The sequence below is a fragment of the Vanellus vanellus genome (genome assembly GCF_965231255.1).
Source record: "Vanellus vanellus genome assembly, chromosome: 14".
NCBI lineage: Eukaryota > Metazoa > Chordata > Aves > Charadriiformes > Charadriidae > Vanellus > Vanellus vanellus.
Window position 1 is genome coordinate 1,972,692 of NC_138919.1, and position 19,457 is coordinate 1,992,148.

The 19,457-nt window shown below is 52.2% G+C and overlaps 1 long non-coding RNA gene across 1 annotated transcript; it reads left to right on the top strand.

Moving 5' to 3' along the window:
- The first annotated feature begins 156 nt into the window (after nucleotides 1-156).
- On the top strand, nucleotides 157-9,203 carry LOC309677953. The gene is made up of 3 exons (XR_014269722.1): nucleotides 157-402; nucleotides 7,383-7,570; nucleotides 8,881-9,203. It is a non-coding gene; the product is annotated as an uncharacterized lncRNA (long non-coding RNA).
- The last annotated feature ends 10,254 nt before the right edge of the window (nucleotides 9,204-19,457 follow it).

The following is a 19,457-nucleotide window of genomic DNA, read 5'->3' on the forward strand; positions in this document are numbered from 1 at the left end:
CGGGCCCCGTCTTCCAGCCTGAGCCCCGCGGCCGCGCTATGGCGGCGGCGACCGGCTCCCCTCCCGCGGCGTGCCCGGGCGGCCGGCCGAGGCGGCGGAGAGCCCCTGGGGAGGCCGAACCCGCTGAGGCGGCCCCCGGAGGGAGGGAGGGGGGGGGAACACCCACCCGGGGCCTGCCCGGTCCCCTCTGAGCCCGGGCCGCTCCCGGGCCGTCGGCCTGGCGCCCACACAGCCCTCTGGGCGTTTATTAGGCTTTTTTGGCTTCGTTGTCTCTGTCGTTGCTGTCGTGACTGCTGTGGTGGGCCGCTGCTGTGATGTCCACCTCGTTCCTGAGCATCATGGAGAGAGGTCTGTGTGAGCCGACACAGGAACAACTGCAAAACCACGGATGAAATGCAAAAAGTAAGTTTATTCTTGGTACATCGCGAGCCAGGAGATGCCCAAATCAGCAGGCGGGAACTCGGGCACTGCAGAGCTCCGTCATTGCCAGGGAGAGTCCTTGTTAGCGAGAGTCTCCCACTCTGGAGCCATTCCAAACCCGCCTGGACGTGTCCTGTGCCACTGCTGGAGGTGCCCCTGCTCTGGCGGGGGGTGGCACTGGGGGAGTTCCAGAGGGCCCTTCCAACCCTGACCAGTCTGGGATTCTGAGAGAGAGCGTCCGAACCCGCTGTTCTCGACGGTACGTCAGGGGTCCAAGCAGGCGTAGTTGTCCACTGCGCTTTGATCTTCTCCACCATCAGGGCAGGAATCTCAGGCGTGTTCGATAAAGTGGCTCCGAGTCCACCACAGCCTGTGTTATCAAAGCACGGATGTTCTGCTTGTCAAGCACATAAGACTAAACAACGATTAGTGTGATATATGTGTTTTCCAGCACCCCAGCTGCAAGTCACTTGAGTGGTTTTGCAATCCTCCTCGCCGATCTTCCGTTACTTTCCCATGAGGACCAACCCCTCCAGCTCTGGGGCTGGCAGGCCCAGGCTGGCACCTCTGGAAAACGGTCTTTTTAACTTCTCTGGGCCTTGTTGCTGAAGCAGAAGGGCAGCGCTTCATCCCCAGAGGGCTCCGGGAGCCTGTCTTTATAGAGCCCATGTTTCTGATTTAGTTGTGGGGCAGCGAGCTCCTGGCTGTTAATTCACTCACATCCTTGAGGGTCGACATGAAGAGATAAGAAGACCTGTAGTCCCGATCTCCACTGCCTGCATGGGTCGGCAGTGTTACCTGCTGTCTGGAACTCGCTTCTTGGTTCAGCTCCAAGATAAGCCTCTGGAAATACCAGCGCTTGAAATACATTGTGCAGGTGCCTCACAGAGGGCTGGGTCTGCTTCCAGAGCTGCTCTGCCTGGTCAGGGAGGACCTTCAGGGCATCAGGACCCATAGGCAGAGCTTCACTGGCAGAAAATGAGGTGGCTTATTCTGTGGCACTGGCCGCCAGTGTGTCCTGGGGATCCTGGCTCTTTACCAGCACATGCAAGTGCTTCTGCTGATCCCCTGACACATCTGACCGCCCAGAGCGTGTTTCTGATCACCTGTCCTGGGGGGAGCGGGGCTGCCGGCCCGTTCCTCACCCTGCAGCTTGCCTGGGCAGCCCCGCGTTGCTGGGTGGGTTTCCCTGGCAGGGGCAGAGTGGCTGGTGTGACAAGTGTGACAAGTGTGATGCTGCATCCTAGTCCCCAGTGGCTTGAATCCGAGCTGCAGCTCATCACCGCGCACATGCAATTAGAGCCGTAAGCATTATACCTGGAATCGTTCTGTTCATTAGCATCTGTCATACACCACTTTTTGCTAATTACATTATCCTTATGGTAAGAGTTCACTCCACTGCTAATTGCTAGCAGCAAGATTTGTTTAACTAAACATGTTTTTTTAAGAATACGTGGTTTGTATCCTTAAATGTTCCGTTTAGCAAGGCTTTTGACACTGTCTCCCATGACATCCTCATTAGGAAGCTGAGGAAGTATGGGCTAGATGAGGTGACAGTGAGGTGGATTGAGAGTTGGCTGCGGGACAGGACTCAGAGGGTTGTGATCAGCGGCACAGAGTCTAGTTGGAGGCCTGTAACCAGTGGTGTCCCCCAGGGGTCAATACTTGGTCCTATTTTGTTTAATATATTCATTAATGACCTGGATGAGGGGACAGAGTGTATCCTCAGCAAGTTTGCTGATGATACCAAACTGGGTGGGGTGGCTGACACCCCAGAGGGCTGTGCTGCCATCCAGCGTGACCTGGACAGGCTGGAGAGCTGGGCAGAGAAGAACCTAATGAGGTTCAACAAAACCAAGTGCAAGGTCCTGCACCTGGGGAGGAAGAATGCTAGGCACCAGTACAGGTTAGGGGCTGACCTGCTGGGAAGTAGCTCAGAGGAGAAGGATCTGGGGGTTGTGGTAGACAGTAAATTATCCATGGCCCAGCAATGTGCCCTTGTCGCCAAAAAGGCCAATGGAATCCTGGGCTGCATAGGGAAGAGTGTGGCCAGTAGGTCGAGGGAGGTCATTCTCCCCCTCTACTCGGCACTGGTGAGGCCACAACTGGAATACTGTGTCCAGTTTTGGGCTCCCCAGTTCAAGAGGGACAGGGAACTGCTGGAGCGAGTCCAGCGAAGGGCAACTAAGATGATTAAGGGCTTGGAGCACCTCCCTTATGAGGAAAGGCTGAGAGAGATGGGACTCTTTAGCCTGGAGAAGAGAAGGCTGAGGGGAGACCTTATTATGGCATACAAGTATCTAAAGGGTGGGTTGAAGGAGGATGGAGCCAGGCTCTTTTCAGTGGTTCCCAGTGACAGGACGAGGGGCAATGGGCACAAGTTAGAACACAGGAAGTTCCGTTCAAATACACGGAAACAGTTCTTTACGGTGAGGGTGACAGAGCACTGGAACAGGCTGCCCAGGGAGGTTGTGGAGTCCCCTTCCCTGGAGATTTTCAAGACCCGCCTGGATGCAGTCCTGAGTAATGTGCTCTGGGCAATCCTGCTTTAGCAGGAGAGTTGGACTAGATGATCTCTAGAGGTCCCTTCCAACTCTGATAATTCTGTGATTCTGTTTAGAGACTTGTTGGTCTGCTCGCTCTCCTCCATGCAGATCTTGGGCAGGTTCTGTTGGTTCTCTGGATGGCAGGGATCCAGCTGCTTTATCCAACACGGTTTTGAGTAACTTATTACCACGTTTGCACCAATAAAATAATTAGGGGTTGTATTTTGGGGGCTCATAGCATGGCTTTACCCAAGGAAGATTGTCCCTATTTGCGCTAACACAGCCCTGTTGTTGTGCTTATTATTCTGCCAGTAGAAAAGTCTTTGTGGGATAAATACTGTTGTGTTGTGGAATTTGGTGTGAAGTCGTGGGTAGAGCTGGTGCGCGGGAGGTGGTGGAGGTCCCTGAAATGTATTTTTACAGCCTTTCTCTGGGTGAGCGATCCTGTTTGAGCTGGGTCAGCCTGGTGAAGCGGGCGGGTGGAACGCACAGCCCGCCAAGAGAAAATGCCGTGTGATTTTTCACTTTAAAAACTCCACTGCGGTGATTATATCAGCACCCACCGAGTCTGCAGAGTTTCTCCCTGTCCCTGGGTTTCACGTTCCCCTCTGCCCTGGTGCTAAGCAGTTTAGTTCTTGCTCATCTCTTTCTTCTGCCCTCGTTCCTGCCGAGGTCTGAACCCTGCTCCTGCCTTCCCAGCTCTCCTCTCCACCCCTGGTCTCACTGCGCCAGCCAGAGGCTTTTCCCCTCCTCTTCCCCGGTGCCGGCAGAGGGAGCGCAGGCAGCGCTGCCTGCTCCACGCCTGCAGCACCCAGCCCTGCACCCTAAGGTCCCTCCTGCCCCGGGGAGCAGCTTGGGGCTGGGCCGGGCAGTCCCATTGGCAAAGCTCCCTCGTAAAACAAGGTGTTGATATTTTTAACGTGGACAAGTAGCGTGTTCTTAACCCTCCCCTTGCATTCTCAGAAATAGTTGTGCTATTTTGTTGAAACATCTCACATAAATTCAGTCTACAGCAGGTATCTGTCAAAGAAAACAGTCCAAACATGTGGTTTGAGGTTACAGACAGCTGGAAGGAAAGTGCCTGATGGATGGTGTCGACTCACGGTAGCTACAGTTGACAGTGAGTGCAGAGCCACTGATAAAGAGCGCGTTCTCGGTGGCCTCCCTGGTGACATCCACCTGGGATGCCACTCCGCTCCCGCTGCTGGAGTAGCAGCGTGCACAGGAGTGATGGGAACAGGGCTGAAGTGAGCGTGGAAGGAGGTGTGCACGGGTGGTGGAAGCCAGCTTCCTAGCGACTAATTGTTCAGCCTGTTGGCTAATTTCAGTCTTTTACAGAGAGGGAGATTTCAAAAATAACTAAGTTTCTACAAATTTAATAAAATTAGATCTTGAGGGAATAGGCGAGCCGACACTGAAGTTTGCCTTTAATAACCTAGAATGTGCGAGCTGATTTTGAGAGTCATTGTGGCAAATTGCCTGTGCACTGTCCAGGTGCTTGGCTGGACTGAAGAAAGACCATTTTATAGGTGCCTGCAGAGATGGGCAACGATGAAGTTAATAACTCAGTTAGCGATCCACCCAGCAAGCGCACGCGCTGTGGGAAGGCAGACTTCCCACGCTTGCAGAATTCTCATTTTGCACTTGCATTTTTGTTGTCATTTATTAATGCTGATGAAATACCTCTTTTTCTCACCTCAGGATTGTTCTGGCCTTCTCCACAGGTCTCCTCAAAGATCCTGGCTCAGACACTTGGGTGAATGTTTTAAGCCCAGTGATTGCTTCTTGTAGCCCCTCACTGGGAACCTGAAAAGGCAGGCACCTTCTGGGACCGAACACACTTCCCATTTCAGTTTGGTTTTGGAAGGTTCTGTGTAAAATGGTATCTGCGTGGCTGAGGTAGGCTGTTCTCGTGCTCACCCCCACTACAGGAATTTCAGGCAGAGGCAGAACTCTTATTTCTGCTGTTGCTTAATAAAACATTGCAGATACTGTGGTCGTATAATAGACTACAGATAACGTAGGTGCAGATAACGTTGTCATCTAACAGTGTGCAGCGCAGGCAAAGTTATTTTGTGTCCTTTCGTCTTAGTTAGCAACTTCCACAGTTGTCAGTGCCTTCCTCACCAGGGTGTTTTTGCACCTTCAGTGATCTTCTGTTTTGGGGAGGAAGTTTATCTTTCAGTTCAGTCGTGGTGGTTCACCAGCGTAGTATTGATGTAGCCTTGCGAGTGTTAGAGCCAGAAGAAGCAGCGGGACACTGGCAGATGTGGCATGTGGTGCGTGCCCAAAGGCAATGCTCTCGGCTGCAGCCTGAGGCTGGCTCCTGCCTGTTCCCACCAGTGAGGTGCACCTTGGAAAGCCCCCCACTGTCCTGCCGGAGCTCTTTCGGAGAGGAGGGCTGCTACAGACTTGGGTGTGATTTGTCTTCCTTCAGAGTTTTGTCAATTCCCCGTCAGCGAGGCAGCCTGACCTCAACCAAGTGTTGTCTTTAGCTGGTCTGGAGGGCTCCTCCACCAAAACCTACAGCCTGGCCATCCTTGGGCTGGATGCCTGCAGGCGGTACGTTCCGGGCAAGCAGCGGTGCTGGGGAAGCTTATGGCGGGTGGAGATCAACATGTCTGCAGGGGGGACACGTTTGGGGCTGAGCTGCTGATGCTTGGTGCCAGCGTGGTGGCTGTGAATCACAAAGTCCATGTTCGAGGGGACCAGGACTTGGCTTTGGCAGTCTTGAGGGTGTACTTTGTGCGTGCATTTACAGCAGCCTCTGAGGTTCTCGCTCGGCTCTCTGCCTTGCAGAGCCTGTGTCCCACAAGCAGATCAGCAATGCTCTTTGTGATGCCACAGCAGTCACAAACTAGGTCAAATACCATCTAAACCCTTGCTTGATATCCCTTGAACTAAATTCCTGCCCTGCCTGAGTATGCCCCGGAGGGGGTTGTGACTCGATGGCTTACTGGGAGCTAAGAAGGATGAGCAGGCTTTACTGCGGCTCTGTGTAAACAGAGCTAATGCAGGCAGCCCAGCCTCCCTCCCCTTCCAGCCCCAGCCCAGCTTCACCTGCTGAGGGACGTGTCCTACCGTTGTGTTCTCCTTGCTGCTCTCGCTGGGTGCCTTTGGTGGCCGGGGCTGACACCAGCGCTACTGGCTGAGGATCGAGGAGGGTGATGGCCTCGGGCTCACAGCTGGCCCACCCAAGCCTGTCTTTGTCCCGTTGGTCGGTGTGTTACATGTTTCACCTCCTCCAGTCGCTGGTGGTGCTGCAGCTGTGGGGTAACATCGAAGTGCTGTTCCTAGACGCATGGCAGGAATTCGGCCAGCATGTCTCTGCGCTGACAAAGGCCATAGCAAAACACCCATACAAGTGAGTCATGTCACTGGACTTGGTCACATCCCAAGCCCAGAGCTTTGGGAATCCTGAGTGGAAGTTACAGGAACATCCTGGGAACAGGATCCATCCCCAGCAGCGCGGCCAGCAGGGCGAGGGAGGGGATTCTGCCCCTCTGTTCCACTCTGGGGAAACCCCACCTGGAGCACTGCGTCCAGCTCTGGAGTCCTCAGCACAAGAAAGGACATGGAGCTGTTGGAGTGGGGCCAGGGGAGGCCACGGAGATGCTGGGAGGGCTGGAGCCCCTCTGCTGGGAGGACAGGCTGGGAGAGTTGGGGGGGTTCAGCCTGGAGAAGAGAAGGCTCCGGGGAGACCTTAGAGCCCCTGTGAGTGCCTAAAGGGGCTCCAGGAGAGCTGGGGAGGGACTCCTGATCAGGGAGGGGAGTGATAGGACGAGGGGTAATGGTTTTAAACTGGAAGAGGGGAGATTTAGGTTAGATATTAGGAAGAAATTTTTCACTGTGAGGGTGGCGAGCCCCTGGCGCAGGTTGCCCAGAGCAGCTGTGGCTGCCCCATCCCTGAAGGTGTTCAAGGCCAGGTTGGATGGGGCTTGGAGCAACCTGGGCTGGTGGGAGGTGTCCCTGCCGAGGGCAGGATGGATGAACTGGATGATCTTTAAGGTTCCTTCCAACTTGAACCATTCTATGATTCTATTTATCTGTGGCTGCCAGCCTGTCCTTGATGCTGTCAGTGTAAGGGCCCGGACTAGATGCGTCTCAAGATCATTTTCAGTCTGTGCTGATGAAAATCCTCTGTTCTTATGGTGAATGTAGTGGTGATCCAGCACTAGGAAAGGAGCAAAAATGATGGCCTTAGGAAAACCTTTTCACCAAGGTGTTCTGGAGCTTTCCAGGGAAGGAAAGAAAATCATGAGGAAAAAAAAATATTAGTCCTGGGCAGAAAGAGGTTTTAGAAGGAAGCCCACTGCTTAACGCTAGGGGAAGGCTGCAGAATCTGGGGTCTGCAGGCCTGTGCTTAGTGCGCGCACTGGCCCCAGGTCTTGCTCTCAGCAGTCTGTCTTTCTGCAGGAGGCAGCTGGAGTCGCAGGAGTTGCCTTTCTGCGCTGCTGGGACCTGGGCCAGCGGGATGCAAGTGGAGAAGGACAGCACAGGGCTCTGGCAGGTGTGGAAGAGACAACTCCAGCAGTTTAACTGTCAGCCCTGCACCAGCAGCAGCTATAGCAGAAGCACATGCCTCCCCAAGCCTCCTGTTACAGGTAAGCCCTCAAACCCCTTTGTGTCCTGCGAAAAGCCTATAGGATGAAGGCATGGAGGGGTACCACCGTGCTTCCTCGCTTAAAGGTCTTTGTTGATGCAGCAAACAAGCCCTGAGTATGAAATCGGCTCTCCAGAGAGGCAAGGCTTGTCTCCAGATGGGTGTGTGACTTGAACCATAGCTTTTTGTTTCAGCAATAGTTACTGACCCTCCTTTTAGCCCTCCTGGGCCTCTCCCTGCCGTCTCGTCTCACAGGACCCCCTCAAAGCGTGTTTGCATTTTTACTTGGTGATACATTTGGTTGCCCACCCCAGCCAGTGCAGCTGAGGGTCTGTTGGATGCATCCCGTTGCGCTTGTCGGACGTGGTCCGTCTGTCAGCTTTGCTTGTTTTAGTTTGAAATGTGTGATGTCCCAGGTGGCTGCTGCTACAGTCTGGCAGCACTATGTCACCCTCAAGCAGAAAACCTGTGTCACCCCTACGACTGTGAGGGATGGCCAGGGGACACCTGAGCTCTCCTAGCGCTTGCTGTCACCAGTGGCATACCCTGTGCTTTCCTTGCTCTTCTGTTGTCTGACCCTTCAGGGAGCTGATGTAGCTCACTAAATGCTCCCTCTCCCCACTCCCCTTAGCTTTCTGCTGTTTCGTGAGTGTCGTGGTTTAGGCCAAATCGACTACTGGGCACATGGGGGACCCCAGATGGGACCAACAGATGCTCCCCCCTACCCCTCTTCAAAGAGAGAGGCAGAAGAGGGGAAAAGAGACTTAGGAGTTTAGAAGGAACTAAACTACTTTAATGAAATGTTAATAATAAAATTAAAAAGGAAATAAATATATACAAAACCGTCTCAAGCTCCCAAGATGACAGCAGCTGAGCCAATTCATGAAGACACATTTTTAACAGCAAGTGCTTGTTCTTCTGAGCATTAATCACAAACTCTTTCCATTAGATCAGGAACTGTGACAGAACTTTTTAAGAGTGTCACGTAGTCAATGCTCTGCTCTCGTTTGTCTTCCCCTGGAGCTTTGATCTGTGTCCCCAGCGTAGCTACTTCAGAAAAATTGGCTTTACGGCTCTCTCCTTGTATGCTGGAGGGGCAGCACACAACTCTGAGTGTGCGTGAGGTGTGTTTGCCAAGTCATTGATCTTGTTTCTTCTGGGTTTTTATCCCCAGATCCTGGTATGTTTAGATGAAGGCTCAGTCATGGATCCTTACTGTTAACGATGGGATGGAGCCTTGCAGGGGAGACTGGAGTCTTCTCTTAGAGCATCTCTGCTAACTGCTTGCTTCCTTCTTTTGTGTGCTCAAAGGCCTACGAAGAATGCAGCACTGAAGATGAAAAATGACTTTTGCTGAGTGACATCCCAGTGAAATCAGACGTCGGTGGGAAAGACCGCCACGTTGGGCCAGACTTATCCCGCCGCATCTCTCTCTTCGTGGTATCCACTGACCCCGACCTTGTCCTGGACCTGAGCACGCAGAGGCACCGTGGCCGTGTCGCTCAGCCTCCTTGTTTTATCTGCCAGGACTCAGCAGTGGCTGAGCTGCTGCTGGCACGGCAGCGTTGCTGGGAGCCCGGCTAGGGAAAAGCAGCTGATTCTGGTTGCAGAACAGAAACTGCACATCAATAAATGTCCTGTTACAGATGCTTTCTTCAGCCTCTTGGCTCTCCTTTCCTCTTTTAGCTGCCCCAGCTTTCTATCCCTCTGGCTGGAAAGGTGCCTGTCTCCTAAGAGAGCTGGGGAATGGTTCGAACAGGGGCTGGATGTGAAAGTGTTAACGAGCTGTCCCTGACCAGCACGGGATCGACTCCGATGCAGAGACAGCCGCTTGCCGAGGCTGTCCTGCACTGCCTTTCAGGCGAGTTGTTGAAGGAGCCATGTATTTTTTACAGCTTGTCCTGACTTTCAACATCCTGCTCCCCACTGGCTCTTTGGTGAGAATGGACCTGTTACTGTAGGTCCTGCTGGTGGCTCCCTGGGGCAGCTGGGTCCTATTGGAGTTACTTTGGGAAAACGCTTGCCAACTTTCAGAACCAGAACCACTGAACTTCCTCCCACAAATGGCAGCTCACTGGCTCAAAGCGATGCCAACTGGTGCTGTAGAAGCAGGAGGGCACCCTCTGAAGGAAAGTTCCTCCCTGCCAGGGGTTCTTCTGCCTCCTGCTAATCCTGGAATGAGTTCCTGGGGAGCAGCAATCCAGCAAGGCTGGGGGTTTTTTTCTGGCTGCAGCACCAATACAGAGGGATTGACAGAGAGCCTGTCCTACTTGATCAAGGTTCTCATGCAAAGCCCATCACCAGAGAAGCGAGAGCCACCTTCACATAAAGATTGGTGATGTGGAAAGGAAACGCATGGAGTCATGGGGATCAGCAGGGAATAAACACACGTGGTGCAAAAAGCTTTACCGGAGCCTTTGCAAGTCTGTAATAGGGACTGGGGAAAAGGCAGTGGTGGGAGCTTTGTGTTCCCAGTGACCGTGCTGGGAGGAAACCCATGGAGAGGACAGGTTAAATGCCATTTCCTGTCCGATTTATTTCAACTCTCTTCCCTCTCCAACACCCTTTGCACCAACTCAGAGCAAAACCATCTGCAAACATGCTGCTCACCGGAGGAGAGTTCAGAGGCCGGGAAAAGCCGCAGGAGCAAAAGGCAGGGGCTGACCATGGGCCCTGCAGAAAGTGGTCAGAAATCACAGGGACTGGAATGGTGGTGTCACCGGGTGCTGCGGGGGTGACAGACTCTGCCTGGGTCTGCAGCTGGACTGCCATGAGCCCATGGTGCTATGGAGTCAGTCTGGCCCCGCTGCAGATCCATCCCAGCCCCACTGGTGTTCCCGCAGGAACCACGAGAACCCCCCTGGGGCAGAGGCAGGGTGATCCCCACTGCCTTTACCTCCTCTAGATCTGACACACCGGCGTTGCATTTAAAACACCCCTGCAGCCTAGCTGTGCCAGCGTGGCGATTTTTGACAAGCGCCTCCAGATTCCTGCCTTCGAGGGCTGTAAGAGGAATGAAAGACACTTTCTGCTTCTATCATTACAGTTTAATAGAGTCTTTGATACAGGAGAAGCGGCAGGAGCCAACATGCAAAACCATTAAATTCATCAGGGGCTCAGCAGAGTAACTGCTCTTTCACAGCAATGGTGCAGATGCCTCTCCAGGAGCCCTTTTCCCTACGTGCAGCTGTGCGATTGTGCCCCATAGTGTTCATGGCAGACACCAAACCAACACACAGGAGTTAGGAGGAGGGGGCTGGTCTTTCATTTTGTCTTTGGAGGAGTCAAGTCTGTTATATGACTAGCGTCTAGTATGCTTTGAAACCAGGAGGCCACCTTAAATCTTGTCTCTGCTGACAGTCTGCAGAGCAGAGGGATCCTTGAGGAAGAGGCGATGGCTTTGATAGCAAGTCAAAGGTTTGCTCTGAAAGCAAGTCAGGAGATGAAGCTCAGATATTTGGGTGCGGTTTACCTGTTTCACGGAGTCAGGACCTCTGTAAGTCTACAGGTCTTTTCAGTGCATCTATTAAAAAACAAATGTAACCTCACAGAATCATAGAATTGTTGAGGTTAGAAGGGACCTCGAAGATCATCAACTCCCACCATTAACGTGACCTGACAAAACCACTTCTAAACCATAACCCCTGCTCACTTCACGCCTTGGTCTTCTCCTTGGCCAGCATGTTCTCCAGCCGTCCTGCTGCAGCTGGACTCCGAGTTCAGCCAGCTGCGCTGCTCGCCCTCCCAGCCCCTCTGCCTGCCGGCCGCTGTGGCTGCCCTTGCTCTTACCTGTCGTCCTGGTTTCAGCTGGGATAGAGTTAATTTTCTTTCTAGTGGCTGCTGGGTTTCAGATTTCAGACCCTCAAAGCTGCTGCCGGCTGGGGTTAAACCTAACACCTCTGCACTTGCCATTTTTGAAGAACGTGAGCGTCCAGTGCCACATGTCCAAATGCACCCCAATGATGGAGCCTTGGCCAAACCTCGAAGAAAAGTTTGTTTTGTCTCCCTTGTGATGCAGTAGTCCTTCAAACACAAAAAACGACATTCAGTGGAAAGCCTGCACTCCACAAATTCATCCCAACTCCCGCACTGCGAGGTCCCACCGGTACAGCCTCGCTCAGTGCCTAAAAAAGTCCCCGTGCTGCCTGATCCCTGCCCTCCCACCCCAGAGTGGGTGATGAAAAGGGGAAAATTGAGGTTTTGCAATACCAGAGTGCAGGTAGTGGCACTGAAACTCCCAGAGATGTGCAACCAGCAGTCCGGGCACCCTGGAGTTCACACACTGTTTCTAAGGGGTCCACAAAAAGCAGGTAAGGTGAGCTGCTCCAAGAGCTGCAAGCTGCAGGCACCCGCTCCGGCCAGGAAGAACACAAGCTCAGTGTCTTTTCAAGCAACAAAACACAAACAAGACTCCACCTCTGGCTCTCCCCTCCTTTGCTTGGCACAGTCCAAAACCCGCAGAGGTTTTGGTGAAGCCAAGTCTGAGATTTCAGGCTGCAGTTGAAGGCTCCCAGCTCCAATTTCCTTTCCTAAAGTGAGGACGCCCAGCTGAACTGCTGGAGACGGTTGCTCTCCTGTTCAAAGAGCACTGGAACTTTCTGCCTGCCCATAAGCGACTCTGCCCCACGTACCATGTCTGTGGCGTAGACCGGGGAGGTCATCTTGATCTCCCAGAAGTGCTGCCCATCTGCCAGCTCTTTGTTCCCCCGGATGGTGGCGGTGCTGCAGCTGTACTCCATGTGGAAGTTCACCTTGCGGTTGTCACAGGTCAGCAGGGTGGCTGTCGACTTATTCAGGTCGTCCCACACCCACTCGAAATCTGCTTGGGAAGCACAGAGGGGACAAGGATGGGCAAAGGCCCTCAGGGAGCCATCCTCAAGCCAATTTTCACCATTTAAGAAGGTAAACCCCAAGCTGTGCAGATCAGAGAGTTGTTTGAGGCATGAACTATTCTGCTGCGTCCCACCAGGGAAGGTTCAGTGCTCCGAACCTGAAGCTGTCAGCATTGACCAGTTCCCATTTCGGTTAACATAGAGATTACCACAGAGATGTGGTAATCTCCATCCTTGGAGATTTCCGACACTCCATAGGACAAGGCCCTGAGCAGTCTGATCTAACTTAGAAGCTAGCCCTTCTTTGAGCAGGGAGAGGACTAATAACCTTCCGAGGTCCCTGAGGACAAGGAATCCCTGGAGTACCACTTGAGGCTTGCTCACCTGGCCTGCATCCAGCCTTTTGGCCAAAGGGGCTTCACCTCTCCATCTAGGAAGGTCTTCACATAATCCTCTAGAGACTGAGCCTTATTCTTGTCAAGGTCATAACCATCCAACTTAATCTTCACCAAGTGGCAAAGCAGCTCCCTGAAGAACAGGAAGATTTCAAATACGGTTACGCGGATTAACTTTCCCCACTTGGAGGTCACTCGCTTTATCCGGGGCTGGATGAATACGCCAGGACACACCCGGCTCTGCACAACACCTCGCTAATAAAACCGACCCTGCGCTGCCTCCGCAAGAAAGAGGAAGGGAAAGGCACCTTCCTCGCTCTGTGTGCGCACGCACACGGATGCGCCAGGGGAAATAAGCCTTGTTACTCCTTCCCTTTTTAATCTCCTGCAACAGCAGAGGTAGTAAACCAGTGCCACAATTACAGGCGTCGTTAACAACCGCAGAACTGAACCTCTCTGGAGACCTTCGTGCCGAGAGGCAATGAGAAGGCATTAAGTGAAACTTGCTTTGCTCTAAATCAAACGGCCATCTACAGAGAAGCACTCCAATTTGATACAGAATAAGATGAAGACAGCGGCGTGGTTGATTCTCCTTTTATCCTTTGTCCCTCTCTCCTTCACCCAGCACTCTCTTCCTTGCCAGACCCCTGGGTGCCAGGGGCAGCAGTCCCCACTACCTCTAACTGCTTTCACAACCACAATCTGGTCTTGTTAAGAGTCTAGTCTGTAGGATTTCAGCAATTCAGCCGAGTTCCTTCGTTTCCCAAACATCTGTCTCTCACTTCTGGCCTCTCCAGAGAGGCTGCTTAGCCCTTCTCTCAGAGTTGGCCTGTGCTTCATGAGAGCAGCCTACAGGTCACAGGGAACCTGCTGAGAAGACCTACAAGTGCCTAAAGGGCAAACAAGGAGCTTACTTGGCAAACTTGGCCTGAGTGTGGGCTTGGCATTCCTCCTGGTACTTGGCCATCTGCTCTGGCATGGCCCTTTCAATGGCTTCCTTTAGCTTCTGTAGAGGCTCCTTCAATCGGCCACCCTAGAGCACAGCACAGCACAGAACAGAAGAGACTGAAGTTCCACATGGTGTGTTCCAGCCGGGACACCCAAATCAGGAAGGTTGAGACCAGCTCTGAACCCACACCACCAGATGCGATGCCTGAACCATGCACAGTGGAGGACACCACCACATTGGGTAGATGACACTCACCTGCTCATAGAGATAAAGCTTACGGGCACGTTTCACCAGAGTGTCCTTACTGCATGGGAAGAACGCAGCCAGGTGGGCGTACACCCCTGACCGGATCTGGCTGTTCAGCTCCCGCATCTGCAGTTCGATGCTGAAGAACAAAACAAACACAGTGTTGACCAGGGACCTGCCAGGGCTTCTCCAAGCAACATGAATGCAAACCTCATGCAACCTGGGGAGCTGGAGGCAGGCAGAGAGGAACAAAGTACAAACCAAACCACACAATGGTTCTTTAGATTTTAGAATCAACAGACTCAAGACCTTTCTCCCAAGCTATGCCTTTTAATCTAGTTTCAGAGACTATGGAAAAGGAAGAAAAGGATGTCAGCAGTCCCATTTATTCTGCAGATCTTCCTGGCAGCTGAAGTGCAGCGGGCTGGAATGCCTTCGGGGAGCGATGGTGGTTGCTTCAAATCCTGCTCCAAGCCCATCCTAATAGCATTGCTCCCGTCCTCCACATCAGGAAAAGGACTCCCTTCTGGGGATTCACCCAGGATCCGCTCCAGGTCCAGGTCAGTTAACAAGTCCATGGCTGTTGCTGCCTGAAGCAGGTTGTTATCACTGGCAAAGGGTCAGCCACCACCTCCGCCTCCCTCACAGCTGCAGGTTTTGCTGGTGACAGTCTCCACTTTCTGCTCTTCATCATTTTTCTTCTGAGCATCCTTCTCCTCCTGAAAATTCTTCAGCATCTCTTTCACACTAAGAGGGCCGCCTTCTTATTTGCATTTAATACTGTAAAGCTGTAAACAAAGTACGGAGGAGGAAAGGGAACTGAAGTGAATACAAGATGAAGGGCAAGAGAGGGGGATACCTTCACCCCAGTTCACTTCAGCCATATTCACCAGTCCCCTGGAAACTCTCAGCACCTTAACCAGTTACATCAGCAAAAATATTCTACGGCCTCTTAAGGTCTTAAGCTCCCGCTGCTCATTCAGCTGGGAGGAGACTGAAGGGTGATCTCATCGCTGAGGGGTGACCTCATTGCAGTCTACACCTTCCTCAAGTGGGACCGCAGAGGGGGAGGTGCTGATCTCCTCTCTCTGGTGACCAGTGATAGGACACGAGGAAATGGAATGAAGCTGCATCAGGGAAAGCGCAGAATGGACTTTAGGAAAAGGTTCTTCACCTAGAAGGTGGTTGGTCACTAGAAAAGGCTCCCCAGGGTAGTGGTCACAGCACCAAGCTTGTCAGAGGTTAAGGAGCGTCTGGACGATGCTCTTAGTCACATGGTTTAGTTTTAGGTTGTCCTGCGAGGAGCAGGAAGTTGGACTTGATGATCCTTATGGGTCCCTTCCAATTAGAGATATTCTATGATCCTAAGGTCATACCTGAGAGTTAAGGATAAGACGGAAGTCCTGACACTTCATCTGGTACCAGATGTCCTAGACAACACAAGGCATTTTCATTCAGTTATATCTTCCTTTTTTTAGTAACTTATCTGTCAGGTGCTCACTTAACAAAATTTAAATTTTAAGTTTCAGTTCCTTTTCTGTAATCCTCTATGCTTTCTGAATGCATTTGTCCCACAACTCTTATGTCAGATTTAATAACTGTTGCTTGTGAAACAACAGCCTGGGAATGATGGAAAGTTGGACGGTGTTAAACAGAACTGCCCTAAAGCAGATTCTAGTGGAGCGGAGGAAACTAAACCCATCTCTGGAAACGAGGCAGACTTCACCATATGCAACACTGCTGTTCTGCACACCACTCTGCTTCTCAAAGCGAGTGCATGCTTGATTTGACCCACAGCTTCCATTTTTAAGACACAGAGTGTAGCTGCCCACCACAGAGAAAAAAATCAATCCATCCATGGCCATCTCCTCGAACAATCCAAGGTAAAGCTCTTCGCAGCTGTACAACCTGAAACTCAGGGGAAGCAGAAAGATTCATCCTGCAGGGTCATCACCTGGGCAATAATTCACAAAAGGACAGGTCTGCCTCAAGGCGAGACCCAAGTTAAAGTAGAATTCTCTCCTCACTGCACAAAGATGACAAGAGTGTAAATCAAATCCACAAAGATATACTATTATTTTCCCCCACACTTTCCTCCCCCAGTCTTGTCCCAGGAGTCGTTAGCCTTCTCTTCAGCCTCTCCAATACCTCTTCCCAACGTCAGTGCCTCTACACAGCTCCACAAAACACCAACATTTCAGCCAGCTCTGCCCCTCTTTGCTCTGACACTCTTGCTGTGGAGCTCTGCTCCTCCCCTCAGCCTCAGCCGCCTTTTTACCTCCCCCTTTGGAAGCAACGTGGGGTTTACCACATGGGGTTTATGCAGCACGCGCTCAAGCCACCCCCACTGCAACGGGTACTACTGCAGCGTCACAAATGCCACCTGTAACCCTGAAGCACGGTGTCGAGCAGCAAGCGTTACCTCCCCGTCCTTACCCAGGTATTGGAAACTTGGACTTTTTTCCTTGTTGTTGGAATCATCTTCCTCCTTCTTCTTCAGTTTTTCACCTCCATCCTCCAACTTCCGCTTCTGCAAATGGTAAAACCAAAGTCAGAATCAAAGCGTCTCCTGATCACAGAATTGAACCTGCAGCCCCAGAGACACTTTGGGCCCTCTCCCAAAAACTGCAGAACAGCTCCTTCCCCACTGCACACAGTAACCCAAACCCCACACAGCTGTCACCACAGTTCTGGCACACACCATCTCCAACAATTCACAGCACACCCAGCTTTTACACGAGAGACTGTTCCATCAATGAAGGTGAAGGGATGACAAGTGCTCCTGCTCCTTCCCCTTTCAGCCACATCGCTTCGGCATTAGGAAAACACGGCAGAACACACACCACCGCAGAGGGCTAAGTACACGCTTTACGACTTAAATGCCAAGCTTACAAACAACACTGGTCGCAGAAACAAGACATCTCAGCACTTGGCGACAGGCTGATGGCGACAGCCCTCACACCACAGAAGCCCCACAGCGAGCCTGAAAGCGCGCGTCTCTGACGTGCCAGGAGAGGGATCCCAGACCAGCACCCAGTGCTCTCCCGCTTCTCCAGAGCAGCGCATCCCAAAGCGCCTCACAACATTCTGCAGAAGATGGGGCAGTCCTACAGCACTCCACCTGCACGACGAGCTACCGCTGAAAAGATGAGGGATCACCCTCCTACAAAGTAATAGATTCCACGCCCTAAACGGTACCCCAACTCTGAGATGTTAAAGAGAGGTAAAGAACCCAAATGCCCAGGGATGCAGCTCCAGTGCGGGACACGCCAAATAGCACCCATGCCTCAAGGAAGGCAGCTGCCAGCGTATGACATGGGAAACAGTTCTGACAAATCCTCAGGCCCTATCTACATGGCTTTTCACGCCTTCTCATGATGTTCAACGTGTAATGCTTTCCAGATGCACCCACTTATTTCACACACACAACACTGCACGCCACTTCACAGATGTTCTCCTGACCATCACAGCCCATTACAACGATCAAGGTGGAATTCCTCCTTCAGCCTCATTAGTCCATATCTTAACATCATTCTTCTCAAATTGACTTTGGAAATTACCTCTTGCATCACGTCCACACAGGTGCGATACCGACTGTTACATTCAGGCGATACCAAGGCCGAGGACTTGGACACTACCTGACATCCGGGCACTCAAAACTGTGACTTACCTGAGCCAGTTTTTTGATGCGTTTCTCCAAAGGGGCTGGAATGCCTTCGGGGAGGGATGGCAGTTGCTTCAAATCCTGCTCCAAGCCCATCCCAAGAGCATCTCTCCTATTCTCCGTATCGGGAAAGGGACCCCCTTCTGGGGAATCACCCAGGAGACGCCACAGATGCAGGTCAGTTAACGAGCCCATGGCCTCAAGTGGGTCGTTATCACTGGCCGAGTGCAAAGGATCAGCCACCGCCTCCGCCTCCCTCACGGCTGCAGGTTCTGTCACTGACAGACTCTCCACTTTCTGCTCTTCATCCACTTTCTTCTGAGCATCCTTCTCCTCCTGAAAATTCTGCAGCATCTCCTTCACACTAAGAGCTCCACAGTATTTCTCCTTCCTCTCCTCCTCCTTAGTTGCATATAACACAATAGATCTGTAAACAGAGAAGGAAAGGGAACTGAAGCGAATGCAAGATGAAGGGCAAGAGAGGGGGATACCTTCACCCCAGTTCACTTCAGCCACATGCACCAGTCCCCTGGAAACTCTCAGCCCCCCTTAACCAGTTAAACCAGGTAAAATAGCCTACGGCCTCTTAAGGTCTCAGTGTCCTGCTGCTCGTTCAGCTGGGAGAACAGACGGCTGTCCTTCCTCACTGCAGAGAGACGACGGAACTTAAACCGCCTCCACCGACCTACGCTCTCATTTAGCTACCTGCATTATTCCAGCAAGGGAGACTGGCAAACACACAAACAGCGAGTGCAGAGGAACTGAAGCAAGACAGAGTTCGCGTGGCAGCACCTGGCTGCTTTTTGCCTATTACAACCAGGAGAGCAAATGCCTTTTCACACAGTATCACAGTATGCTAGGGATTGGAACGGACCTCAAAAGATCATCTAGTCCAATCCCCCTGTCGGAGCAGGAACACCTAGATGAGGTTGCACAGGAAGGCGTCCAGGTGAGTCTTGAAAGTCTCCAGAGAAGGAGACTCCACAACCTCCCTGGGCAGCCTGTTCCAGTGCTCTGTCACCCTCACTGAGAAGAAGTTTCTTCTCAAATTTAAGTGGAACCTCTTGTGTTCCAGCTTGAATCCATTACCCCTTGTCCTATCATTGGTTGCTACTGAGAAGAGCCTGGCTCCATCCTCATGACATTCCTCCTTTATATATTTAGAAACGCTAATAAGATCACCCCTCAGTCTCCTCTTCTCCAAACTCAAGAGACCCAGCTCCCTCAGTCTTTCCTCATAAGGGAGATGCTCTACTCCCTGAATCATCTTAGTTGCCCTACGCTGGACTCTCTCCAGCAGCTCTCTGTCCTTCTTGAACTGAGGGGCCCAGAACTGGACACAATATTCCACATGCGGTCTCACCAGGGCAGAGTAGAGGGGAAGGAGGACCTCTCTCCATCTGCTAACCACCCCCCTTCTAATACAGCCCAGGATGCCATTGGCCTTCTTGGCCACAAGGGCACAGTGCTGGCTCATGGTCATCCTGCTGTCCACCAGGACCCCCAGGTCCCTTTCCTCTACACTGCTCTCTAACAGGTAGCTCCCCATCCTATACTGGAACCTGGGGTTGTTTCTGCCCAGATGTAGGACCCTACACTTTCCCTTGTTGTATTTCATTAAGTTATTCCCTGCCCAAATCTCCAGCCTGTCCAAGTCTCTCTGGATGGCAGCACAGCCCTCTGGCGTGTCAGCCACTCCTCCTAGCTTAGTGTCATCAGCAAACTTGCTGATAGTACACTCGATTCCCTCATCTAAATCATTGATGAATATATTGAATAATATGGGCCCCAGTACCGACCCT